This window comes from Chrysoperla carnea, chromosome 5 (assembly GCF_905475395.1).
Source record: "Chrysoperla carnea chromosome 5, inChrCarn1.1, whole genome shotgun sequence".
NCBI classification, from domain to species: Eukaryota; Metazoa; Arthropoda; class Insecta; order Neuroptera; family Chrysopidae; genus Chrysoperla; species Chrysoperla carnea.
Window position 1 is genome coordinate 67,466,316 of NC_058341.1, and position 13,515 is coordinate 67,479,830.

At 29.7% G+C, this 13,515-nt stretch overlaps 1 non-coding gene across 1 annotated transcript; it reads left to right on the forward strand.

Annotated features, from left to right (window-relative positions):
* Nucleotides 1–13,153: 13,153 nt before the first annotated feature.
* On the forward strand, nt 13,154–13,225 carry Trnat-cgu. Its single transcript has one exon. It is a non-coding gene; the product is annotated as a tRNA-Thr (tRNA).
* The last annotated feature ends 290 nt before the right edge of the window (nt 13,226–13,515 follow it).

A 13,515-nucleotide genomic window follows, 5' to 3' on the forward strand; every position in this document is an offset into this window, starting at 1 on the left:
CATGCTTAACATAAAAAGTGAGGTCGAGTTCGTAAATAAGCAACATAGATTAATTGGGCTTTGGGTAAGCCCTATCTTATGCACCATCAGAAATAGAATAAAACTTTGAATATAAAAAATGTTCTTTGTAAAAAAATTAACAAATTTTGTTTGAAACATTTTTTTGTAAATATCATTGTTTACCCGTGAGAGCTCAAATTATATAGTATATATTATATGGGAATATCAGAGATGTGTCTATGATATGTGTGGCTATTTAAGAGAGGCTATCTTTTTTTACTAACGTGACGTAAAAAAACAAACTCTTGCGTAATAAACACTATCTATACAAGGTATTTCAACAATTAACTCAGCCAATGGTTTGTTTTCACTTGTTAGTTAAATATTTTCAACAGTGCAGTAACTAATTTTGCACACCACTTTGTATACGTATTTATATTAAACACATATAAAGAAATATACATGTACACTGTACTCCACTCCACTAAACTCCAATACACACACGTACAACTAACTCCAATACAGTATAACATTCATCCATACAATAACATACAACATACATACAAAATGTTATATTTGCCAAACTGGTGTGTATTATATTTTCCGAACGAATAAGCATAGAAAAAAAAGCTGATGAAATTCAACTTGATATTTTCTCTAAACATTTGAATTGGTGCCTGGTTCTGGTAGAAAGGATGATGTAATATATATTTTTTCTATTTTATTTTTTTTATTTTTTACTATTTTATATGAATAAATATGAAACTTTGTAGACATGAACTATATACATACAATATTATTATTATGATTATTATTATTAGGTATTATAAAAGAAGGAACATTTTTTTCTTTTGTTTTTTACGAAAAATTTCATCATTTTCGTTTGTTTCTTTTTTTGTTCGTTTAGTGGTGGGTGGGGCATTGTTAGAAATGAATTTAACGATTTTGTATAATTCCATTAGAATAAGATAGGTCTCAATCCCCCATTAGATCACGATGTAGGCAGGAGCATTATCTATATAGTACAGTATACGAGCGTTAGTCCTGTAAATTGTTTCCAATTCGCACCGTGTGTGAGTGTTTTTGGAGGCGTTTCCATGGAAACGATACACTACTTTAATTATAGAATTGAATGGATGCATATATAATTGTATGGATTGCATTTATGACTTACATTTAAAATTTAATATTCTTGTCTCACAAATTTAAATAAATAATTATGATAATTTACATTTGAAAAATAATATTTGTGCAATTTGATTTCTTATTTTCACAATTTTTAATGCATTAAGTTTAATTAATTCGTGTTTTTCAATATTTTTAATTTGACAGTTTCTATAACATTAACATGTAAAGACAAGTCTATGTCTTTAAATAATTCGAAAAATAATAAAATAGCAAAAAAAGTTTAGAGAACTTCTAAACTTTTTTTTGAAATTTTATTATGTTTCGAGTTATTTAACGACAAAGACTTGTTTTTGTTTTCTTTTTGAATTTATACATCCAACACTTGATAAAAACTTTTTGAGCATGTTGTCAGTACAAAAATAAAGTAAATTGGAGAGTGGCAATCATTAATTTTAGTTTCCGTGGTAAATTCAGTTTTTGTGCTGAATAAACATTTAAAAAGAGTCCAAGCAAATTTCTTTTCATTATAACTCTAATAATTTTCGTGCAAATAATTTTTTTTTTTCATTTTCAAGGTTTTTTATAGTATTTTAAAAAGTGTACGATATACTTCTTAAAAAATTTAAATATTCCGAATTTCAATCGCCAATAGCTCAGAAAGCGTAGAATTCATATCATCCCTCTATCGATTTCCGTTGTCACTTTCAACTTTTATTTTTTTCACCCCCTAGAAGGTTAATGTCAGTGTTTGGGAATTATTAAAATAAAAAAACTACGTTCCATCCAAGGGCGGATTATACCAAAGGCTACGGTAGGCTACAGGGAGGTTGGAATTAGTTTATAGTCCTAATTTCTAAATTATTGCATTGCCTGAATGCGGCAATTATACATATTTACTCTTTTCTTCAAAGAATTCATGTTTGTGATTGAATTAAGAAAATTGATTTTTTTGAATGAGATATAACTTTTTGTCAAAACATGTCAGGCATTTTGCTAACGACTTACGCACCAGTGATAGTTTTCATCAATGTATTCTAATGTTTTAGGGAATATAGGAGAATATTAAAACAATTTTCCGATCCCAAAATTGAACTTGGTTCAAAAATGTGAAAGATAAATAATTTATCTTTCCCTTGGTAACAAAGAATAAATACAAGAATGTATTTGACTATAATTGATTGTACTTATTGTGAAAATTATAATAATTACATTTTTATAATATTTACATTGATTTTTTTTCTCAAGGTTAAATTGTATTTTGCAAAAAAAAAAAAAAAAACATTAAATAATTGTCATTTTATTTTTTTTGGAGAGAGCCAGTAATTTTTTTGTATATGCAATATCAATTGAATTTCACATCAGAGGGGGTCCTAGTAATTGTTTAACTATTTAATCTTATCTTTTATTACATACAAACACAAGGGTGTTTATTATTTAAGGGGGAATAGAAGGGGTTTAATGTACAGTGTCCTACATAAAGAGAGAACTAAAGTTTACAGATCGATAGATATTTCACTGATTAGAAATCTTTACTCGACTTTGTATAAACAAATTTTGACGAGTTTTGATTTTACCAGCTCTAAGCAACACTGTGATTGCGACAGTGTTGTCAGCGGTTTTGTCGGATTTTGGTATAAATATTTATAAAATCACTTAATTAGCCTATTTCCGGTTGTTTGTCCGTTTCTAAACGAAAAAATATATTAAGCTGAAATACTTTATAGCGTGCTCAGGACGTAAAAAGTGAGGTTGAGTTCGTAAATGAGAAACATAGGTCAATTGGGACTTGGGTGCGTAGGGCTCATCTTGTAATCCGTTAGAGATAGAACAAAAGTAAGAAATGTTCGTTATAAAAATATAAAAAACTTTTGTTTCAAACATTTTTTCGGAAATATCACTGTTGAAGCCCAAAAGCCGAAATAACTATGTTGGTTTTTTATTCCATTTAATTCAATTCAATTAAGCAGAAGTTTTTAACCAAAATTTATGAGCTCCGAAATCGTTGCAAACTGGTTTTGATAACGAGAAAATATAATTTTTCAAATAGTTACTTAAAAGTGCTTTAAGATTTATTTTTACATACAAGTTACATAAGTTGATGAAAAGTTACGTAAAATGTAAGAAATAGAAAATAAGCTAAAAATAAGTTATGTAGAAAGAAAGTTAGATAGAGAGAAAATTAACATCGGGCCATGGCTCGTCAGCGGCAGAGTGATTTGTTTCAAAATGTACATTTCTGTAAGAAATAAGTATTTTTAGGGTTGGTATGTTTTTTGGAATTTACCCACATGTTTTAGAGTAATTTTTCCCGAAAAATAACTCAAGTTGGTTCTCAATCACGTTTTAAGTTGGTTCTAAAATACAAAATTTGAAGTTTATCGAAAAAAAGTTAATTTTTTTTAAAATATTATTGAACATAAATATTTACTAGATAAATATTAAAGTTAGACAAAAGAAATTTTCTGCAATTTCGTCGATTAATTTTCGAGCTAGAGGAGACGGAGGAAATAAAATTAGTAATAACTAAGAAAAATTTCTTCCAATTAACAAATAAGCTCCCTAATGATCGCACTCTATCTCAAAAATAGCCGCTTTGCCCTATATATGTCCAATGAGAGAAAATGTTCCAATCGACACAAGCGCTTATTTACTACGTGACAGAAAGTTAGAGAACATGAATTTTTTTACGTGCTACACCATGAATTGTAGTAGACACTTTATTTTCCAAAAATAAGAGTTCAACACATGGTGATGGAGCAAAAACGTAGTCAAAACAACGTTTTTGCTAAAAACTACCTACCTTACAACGTTCCTGTGACATCTGGTAATATAAACGTTTCATTAATATTGGTTATTGTCGTTGGTTTGTGTCGTTTAGCGTTTATATTTTGTTCCCTAGTAGTAAAAGCTTACGATAAAATAATTATAGATTTTAAATGAATCCTGTAGGGGGTCCTATCAACTAGAACGAGAACTAAGTTTTATTTTTGTAACCAATATACATACATATGTACAGGGTAATCCATTTTAATCGATGCACCCAAATATAAACTTTTTAGAAAGTTGATCCTCATGAAAAAAAGCTAACATTGTTTTATGTAAAACCTTGCCTTGGAGGAAATGCGACTTATTTTGAAATGTTGCAACTTAAATGCAAACAATTTTTTAAACAAATACAGACAAATGTCTTTTCGTTAAATAATTATTAAAGTAAAAAAAAAAAAAGTTTAGAAAGTAAAATATTTTGCTGAAAAAAGCTAAAATTTTCCCCCGGAACTTTTGTCTGTAACCTCATTATTTTTCGAGTTATTTAGTGATAAAGACCATTTTTTTGTATTTTTCGAAAACGTTATTACATTTAAGTTGCAATATTTATCCGAAACTGCTAGAACTTTTTGAGCCTATTGCCGGTACCTATATAAAGTTAATTGGAAAGTGAAAAGCATTAATTTTATTTCCCGTGATAAATTCATCAGTTTTTGCGCTGTTCAACTTTCAAGTTCAACTTTGTATTCGTTAGAACTCCGTTAATACTTATGGAAATGATTTGAAACTTTTTTCATTCTCAAGGTTTTTTATAGTACTTTAAAAATTGTACGATATACTTTTTTCAAAAAACGTCAAATTTGTCTATTATTTGACGTTAAATACTCCGAATTTCAATCGCCAATAGCTCGGAATGTATTGACTTTTCGAAATATGATTCAATAACACTTTTTGCTTAGAATTCATTCCTATATCGATTCCCGTTGTCATTTTTAATATAAATTTTTCCATCTTCGAGCAGGGCTGGCTCCCACCCCCTAGGCAAGTCAAATTTTTCTTTGAAACATCTTTAAGTAAGCTTTAAACATTGCAGTCGCACAGTTTTTATAAAGATTCATTGACTTTCCCTGGATTCCGAAATTATAAATTTTTATACCTTATGGCTCTCTGCTAAAAATAGATTATGTTTTTCTGTCACGAACTGACACCCAAAATTAAAGGCTAAGTATTTTACAAAATATTTGGGTCTTTCGATTAAAATGGATTACCTTGTATATACAGTGCAATATATACAAATTTAGTACGCATTTATGGAGTGTATACAAATGGGCATAAATATATAAGTTGATATTTTACTACCATATAAAATACTGTATTTGTAGGGTTGGTTGGGATAAAGAGATCCCTGTGTTTCCTGTAGGTACGACAGATGTTTTCAAGTACCGATACCGATAATATTCCACATAGCTGTTGTGTGTCCGTTAATATGAAAATTATTTTGATAATTTTATGAGTTCATACATCAAAATTTTGTGACCAAAATAATATAAATGTGTCGTCTAAATTTTATTATTTTCTTCAATACGGTTTATTGTTTTAGTTGGTAAGGATTCCGTATCTGGATGTACGAAACGGTGATTTATTTACTGCCTTGTTAGAATGACAATCAATAATTTAAGTAACGATATATTGATATTCGGAATATCCAAATAGGAATATCGATATGAAAAAAATATCGCCTGGCAATATCGATATTCTGTCGAATTAAAAAAAATATGCATAATCAAATTCAAAATAAACGAGTGAAAACAAACAATTGACTGAATTAATTGTTGAAACACCATGTATAGGCAGTGTTGATTACTCAATCGTTTTTTTTTACGTCATGTCAGTAAAGAAAGACAACAACAGTCGTGTATATATAACACGACTGTGGTGTTACGTACACATAACTGATATTTCCATATGATATATACTATATAATGTTTCTAACCTAATTATGACCTCACCGGTAGACAGTAACGCATAAAAAAAAAAATTCAAACTTCTTTTCATTTTAAAATCACGATTCACATTTGTTTCGTACTAAATGATTTATAACCAATGTGATAAAATGAATAACAAATATCTTCTATCTTAGTCCTACTTATTGCTGTCAGTACGAAAAAATAAACTCTGCACTTGCGCATGTGACATGATGAAAAGGCCTATTGCTCACGGTTAAAATTTTACAAGGTTTAAATTACAAAAGTTCAAATTTACAAGTTCTAATTAAGAAAGTAAACTGAATACAATAAAACCATTTACGTCTAATTTATCGAATTTTATAAAGCTTTTGAGAGTGAGATTCATTTTTCTGTTTGGCAGTCCCTAAAATCTGTTTATGGGCACAGTTCCGCTCAGATGAAGTTGGAAAAACTTGGACCATCTTTCTCAATACGTAGAGATGTAAAACAAGGAGATCCGTTGTCCCTAAAATTTTTTAACGCAGTTATCGAATTCGTTTTCAACAATCTTAACTGGAACCGTTTCGGAATATCGATAAACGGAGGTAGAAGAACGTTTTGTTATCCTACAACATTAAAGATCTCCAGCTCATGTTATACCAACTTAATTTATATGCCAAACAAGTTGGACTTTCCAACAAAACGAAATTATTGTCAAATGCGAGCACAGAAAATAATGTCACACGTACTTTAACCGAGAACATCATTGAAAGTGTAAAATCCTACAAATACTTGAGACAAATAGTTAGTTTTGACGGAAGTGATACAACGAATATCCATAACGCATGGAGGAGATTTTGGTCATTTAAGAACATATTAAAGAGCAAAATTCCAATCTCTCAGAAAAGAAAAGTTATCGACTCTTTCATTCTTCCGATATTGCCATACAGGCTACAGATCACTAACGAAAAAGAAGGTAGCAAAACTAATGGTCTGCCAGAGAAGTATGGAACGAAGGGTGTTTGGTGTCAAAAGGTTGGATAAATTGAGATGCTCGTTCATTCGTTCTAAAACGAAAATAAAAGATGTAACCTTCACAATGAAAAAACTAAAATGGAATTGGACTGGACACGTAGCACGATTAAGAGACAATCGCTGGGCATTACGCTTCACCGTGTGGATGCTATATGAATCAACCCGAAAAACAGGGCGACCTCGTACAGGTTGACGTGACGAACTAAAATTTGCAGGTGCACAATGGTCTACAAAAGCTAAAAGCAGAAATTTTTTATTATTATTATTATAAATTACCAAAGTTCAACTTTGATTGTTATTTTTTTGGTATGGAACCAAAAATCTAAATAATTTAATTCTGACTTGATAATAAAAACATGAAGTCTTTTAAATTTTATAAATCCTATTCTCCACCCTTTAGATAAGCATGAACCCCAGGCTAAAAAACAATGAATCTCATCTAGCAGTAGATAAAAGTGTAACACATAATCTTTAAAAAAAAATATTATTAATTCACATAAATCCTGTTTTTATGTTTTTAAAATATAAAATTTATACTTTTTACAAAAAAGATTAATTAATATTCATTTAAAAAAAAAAAAATCAAAATGAAAAAAAAAACAACCAACGGAGTCCTCTTTTTTGAGGGCTTTAAATATTATCAATTACATATAATATATCTTATTACAAAAATAAAATAAAAACAAAAAAATAAATTAACGTTTAGCCTCTCTTTATGATCTGAACTGAATCTCTCTTTCGCCCATTTATTTAACCATCATCGCTTATAGTGTATCATCAAGTTCTCGTTCTTGGTTCTTGGGTCGGTCGTGTATTTAAGATTGTACATATAAACATAATCCATACAAAAATATAGTTACAGAACACCAACAGACTTACAGACCACTGTACCGTAGTACTACAGTGAAAACCATTTGAAGCGACAAAAACGACATCATGGATTTTTGTGATTTACCACAATGCACACCGGCGAAATATACATTAAGATAATTGAAAAAAGAATCATCATCGTCCAGCTCTTGCCATGGGAAGATAGAGTCACTTGAGTCCAGCCAGTTCTTCTGAACATTGTAAACAAAGATTCATGCGGAGTTCAAATAGAGAAAAAAATATTCTCTCGCGTTTGCCTTCAAATGAAAAAAAATCCGCAATAATTTTCGAAACCACTTAAGAAAATTCTAAAATAAGTATAAGAGACGGTATAAATAAGATCGACTTTCACCCATCTGATAACCAGGCAGGACATATTTTTTATGAAATTTTGAAAAGTGTAGGTTATTTTTAATTAAATAAATTTAAATTAATTTTTTCCATGAGCGTCTTTTTTCAGGAAGGACTATACCATTATTTTCGTAATTAAATTATCTTTCTTCTGATGACAAATTCGATATTAACAAGGAAATCAATATAGGTAACTACATAGATCTGTTAACCAATCGAAATCGGTATGGGACGAAATATAATTTAATGACGAAAATAATGGTATAGGTTCATGAAAAAAGTTGATTAAAATTAATTTAATTAAAAATAGTATATTAAGTTTAGTCCCAAGTTTGTAACGCTTAAAAATATTGATACCACGACAAAAATTTTGGTATAGATGTTCATAGAATCACCAAATTAGTCCATTTCCGGTTGCCTGTCCGTCTGTCTGTCAACACGATAACTCAAAAACGACAAGAGATATCAAGATGAAATTTTTATAGCGTACTCAGGACGTAAAAAGTGAGGTCGAGTTCGTAAACGAGCAATATAGGTCCAGTGGATCTTGGGTCCGTAGGACCCATCTTGTATACCGTTACAGATAGAACAAAATTTTAAATATACAAAATTATCCTTATAAAAAAATAAACTGTTTACCCACGAGGGCGCTAAGTAGTTGCAAATTTTATAGTATGTATTAATATGGGAATATCAGTTATGTGTGTGTGGCTATTTAAAAGTGTATACCTTTTTTTATTTACGTGACGTCAAAAAACAAACAATGCGTCATCAACACTGTCTATACATGGTATTTCAACAAATAACTCAGTCAGTTGTTTGTTTTCACTTGTTAGACTAAAAAACAAGAGAGATCTCTTGATTCTTGATCTCTATAAATGATTTCCACTTGATTCTGAACAAACAAACAAACAGACACATAAAGATAGATGATAGTGCATGCAGATAGACAGACAGACAGACGTACAGATCAACTATATATAATGATTATGATTATGATTATTATTATTGTTGTAAAACTTGTATTTCTTGGTATCATTATTTATAATAATTTAGTATGTAGTTTCTATTATACCTAGTTTATAAGACCAACAACAATTGTAGTACTATTAGTCCGTCCCATGTCATCAAAAATTGTACCCCGAGTGATTATCTTTTCTACCACATGTCAAAACTATGCAGGAGAGAAAGGTCCGCAATATTGCTCAACGAGCCTGTAGTCGTCTCCTCTGCGGTTTCATGAATCGAGTATGATTCATTTTTGTAAGTATCGAGAGACTTTTTTCGGAATTTTAAGAAAATCGCTGAAAATATTTTTTCTGAACTTTTGATGTACCGATGGTATTTTTACACCCTGTATATGTGAAATATCTACTAAGGCCTATTATAAATTTAGTCCCAAGTTTGGAACGCTTAAAAATATTGACGCAACGAACAAAATTTTGGTATAGTTGTTCATAAAATCGCCTAATTAGCCCATTTTCGATCGTCTGTCCGTCCGTTGGTACGATACCTCGAAAACGACAAGAGATATCATAAGGAAATTTTGATATCATGGTAAGGATGTAAAAAGTGAGGTTGAGTTCGTAATTGAGCTAAATAGATCAATTGGATCTTGGGGCCGTAAGACTTATGTTGTAAATCGTTAGAGATAAAACAAAAGTTTAATTATAAAACATGTTCTTTATAAAAAAATTAACAACTTCTGTTCGAAACATTCTTTCGTAAACATCACTGTTTACCCGTGGGAGCGCAAAATAGGACAAATCTTTGAATTGTCTAACGTAGGAGTTGCATTAACAGTGTTTTACGAAAGTGATTTGACGTTCTGGCGTCTTGCATAAGAAACGACTAACAACGTTTGTTATATTATTCTATGTACAGGTTGGCGACACGGTTCAGTTTAAAACTTTCGAAATCCAAAACATTGGTTTTGATTTTCGGCGTCAACAGTTGTTTTGGTTTTTTCTTTTTAACTGTTCTAATTTATTAAAAATAATGACATTCAACACTTTTTATACAGAGTATTTTCACAATTAAGTCAGTTCATCTTCTTTATAATTATAGGGAAAATCTAAAAATAATAATAATAATCTAATCTATTATTTTTTGTATACATTGATATAAACTTTTGAAATAGATATAGATTAAAATTTCTAGCATGAAAGCAGTGGTCGACAGATTTGACCTATTTCACAGACTCAAAATAATGCTAGCTGATAATCAGCAAAATAATCAGCTGCGAATTTCGCGATTTCGAGGGTTAAAGCAAGTAAAACTCAGTGTCGCCCCTGTTATTTTTTACGATATTATAAAATCTCTCGACAGAATTGAAAAAAAGTTGTTTTTAGAAAAAAGAAAATAGCACTATGTGTTTTGATTTTCGAGATATTATTTTTGAAAATTATCAAAATTAGGAACTTAAGCATTAATTATCTCGGGTTTTAAATGGTCAAAATTTCTGATACTTTGGGATTGAATACTAATCATAGTCTGTGAAAAAAAATTTTTAAACTATGCCGAAAAGTTGGTTTTACCATAGTTTTAGCACAGGAACTGGTAATACCTTAAAGTACGAGTTTAATATGGTTAAACATAGGAGTGATTTTATAGCGTTGGCGGTAGTTCCATCCCGTGCACCGAAATTTCTTCCAACACGGGCTATGTATTTTCTACTTTACAAGATATTCCGAGACAACTCTACAAGATATTCTGATTTGAAAAAACTCATTTTTTGACCATTTTTGCGTTTTTTTATTCTTTGTCGCAATAAAAACTTCTGTCATAATAATTTCATATTTACATAGAGCACAAAGAAGTCCTTGCATATTAGAAATAAAAATACAGGGTTTTTTTTTAAATTCCGTAAATCAAAAACACTCCGGTCAAAAATTTCTGCAAATGACATTTTTGTATTATTTAGGATTTCAAAAATTATATTTAGTTTTACACTAGCAGCAAGAAAATCACTTGGGTACGTTTTTTGATGGCATGTGTTGGACTATATCTATGTTGAGCATTGTGTAGTTGTGGTTGTGGCTGTGCCTGTGGCTCTAAGCGATATCTAAGGCTAAGTTAAGCTATATATTTTTTTTAAACGAGATAATAGATTCAGTTCTTTTTATTTATATTATTAGATATAATAATGTATGTTGAAGTTTAACATAGGATTCCGTAGTAAACACTCATTTTGGTCACTAATTTGATCAAGGGATAAAATTTGAGAGACATTTGTAGACAATCTAAGACACTTTATTTTTTGCAAAATTTTCGTATGAGGTACCAAAGCGGCTTATTTTAACAGACGCTTCTGCAAACAAAAACATTTAATTCATTGCAGTTGCCTCTGTGAAAGCTGACTATCAGCCGTATGCGGTATATTATGGGTTGCAGGTTCGATCCCTGACCATACTTTTTATTAAATAATTGTGTTTGATTGGTACAATGCATAGCAAATGCATGAGTTGCACTTAGCTTCCCGAAAGAAATGAAAAGCTGTTAGTCAGCGAAAATTTTACGTTTTCGCTAAACATGGTAGTTGTTTACTCATGGTATAAGGTCCTATGTGTTTAATTGTAGGTATCACATTGGGCCTTATACCTACTACCAAAATGTTCCTAGAGGTGGATATAATTAAATATACGGCCATGGAAGCAATTTTTTCCATTTATTTTAGAGATTAGAAAAGTTTACATCCAATTTTCTAGAACAGTAAAACTGATGATAAATATATAATTGATTAACAAGGGAACTTCAACTCCTCTAATAGAAAAGTATACATCTACTTAAAATGAGTCCTTTCTATATATATCAAGTTATATCAAATATCATTAGATTAGTCTTAATATGTTAAATTTTTTTCACGCATGAAATTTTTGCTTTGAATTATTTTAGAAAGTATTAACTTAAAGTTTCCACCAATAACATTTCGCAAGTAATTGTTTTTTCCTCAGGAGTCTATAAATTTTCAAATTTTGAAAAATTTGGCTTAGGTTTTTTATATGAGCACAACTAACTATTTAATCAAAAATTTTACTTTACTTTTTGTGACGTAATTTGTTTTTTTACTAATAATCTAATGTTTTCTTGCAAAAAAATAATAAAAATAGAAAAAGTAGGGATTTAACCAAAACCATTGAAATAATTTTTCAAAATAATATAATCGAATGAAATCAGTTGATATCCCTTCTTAAGTTGAATGAAATTAACTAGTATCTACTGATTATCATTGGCTGCTGGTTATCGAATGATATTCAGTGAATAAACAAATTTATCAATTTTTGTCATACCTGTAGCACCCAAATTAGGGCTCAGATCCAAAATTGATAAATAACTTTTTCCATCGTCTTTATGAGCTTATTCTGTAGGCCAACGATCTGCAGTCAATAACAGAACACCGTGTATATATAAATTTGAAGCAATAATATTGAAGTATTGCCTAAGGTTGTTGAGGTGCTACAGAAAAAGGAACAATATTAACTTTAAAACTTTGAGAAATTGTTTCTAAATGAGTTAAATTTTTAATTCTATCTGAAAATTATGCAAATTATTCAGAAAATAAGTTACCGTAAATTATCACTAGTTTTTCTTATGGCTATAATTTTTAGGCTTTAACAAATATTTAACATTGTTACAAAAAATTTTATTTTTTTAACATAAAAAATAATTTAGGCTTTTTGAATTTTTTATAAAAAATTTATGTTTACTTAAAATTACATAATATTTAGGAAAAACTGCAAGAAAAAATCATAATTTTATTAATTCCCACAAGAACTGAGTAATTAATGTTAATTTATGGTAACTTATTTTACTGAAAAACTTCTTTTTAAAAATTTAATTGTGACTACTTCTTAACATGTTGAAGAACAATTTCCCGAAATTTTAAGTTTGTTATTTAGCTTTTGTTGTTATTGGTGTTTTTTATTTCTGTAACGCCTCGACAACTTTCAATCGATATGGTTTTATTTCTAGACGAAAACCAGCCCAAGTTTTTCAGCTTTTGTTTATAAATGGACATGAATGTGAATTGTTTGTAAAAAATGACGAATATATTAACAGCCTCTTTAGCTCAGTGGTAGAGCACTGGTCTCGTAAACCAGGGGTCGTGAGTTCAAACCTCACAGGAGGCAGCCCTATTTATTTTTCTTGTATGAAATCATTTTTACAGTTAGAATATGGGTTCAGTTTTTTTCGTTTGTAATAAAATGATGGGTCAGTGATTATAATTTTATCCATTATAGTTTTGATATTGATAATAGTTGATCGATTATTATTTTATAGTCTATCTTATGGTTTTCCCAGGTTAACCTAGCTTACCTTAGAGCTAAAAAAAAACCAAATCAAATATATACACCAAACTGTAAGTGTGATTGGGCATTGATGCTCAAAATGCAACAGCATTGTGTATTATAAATAATAG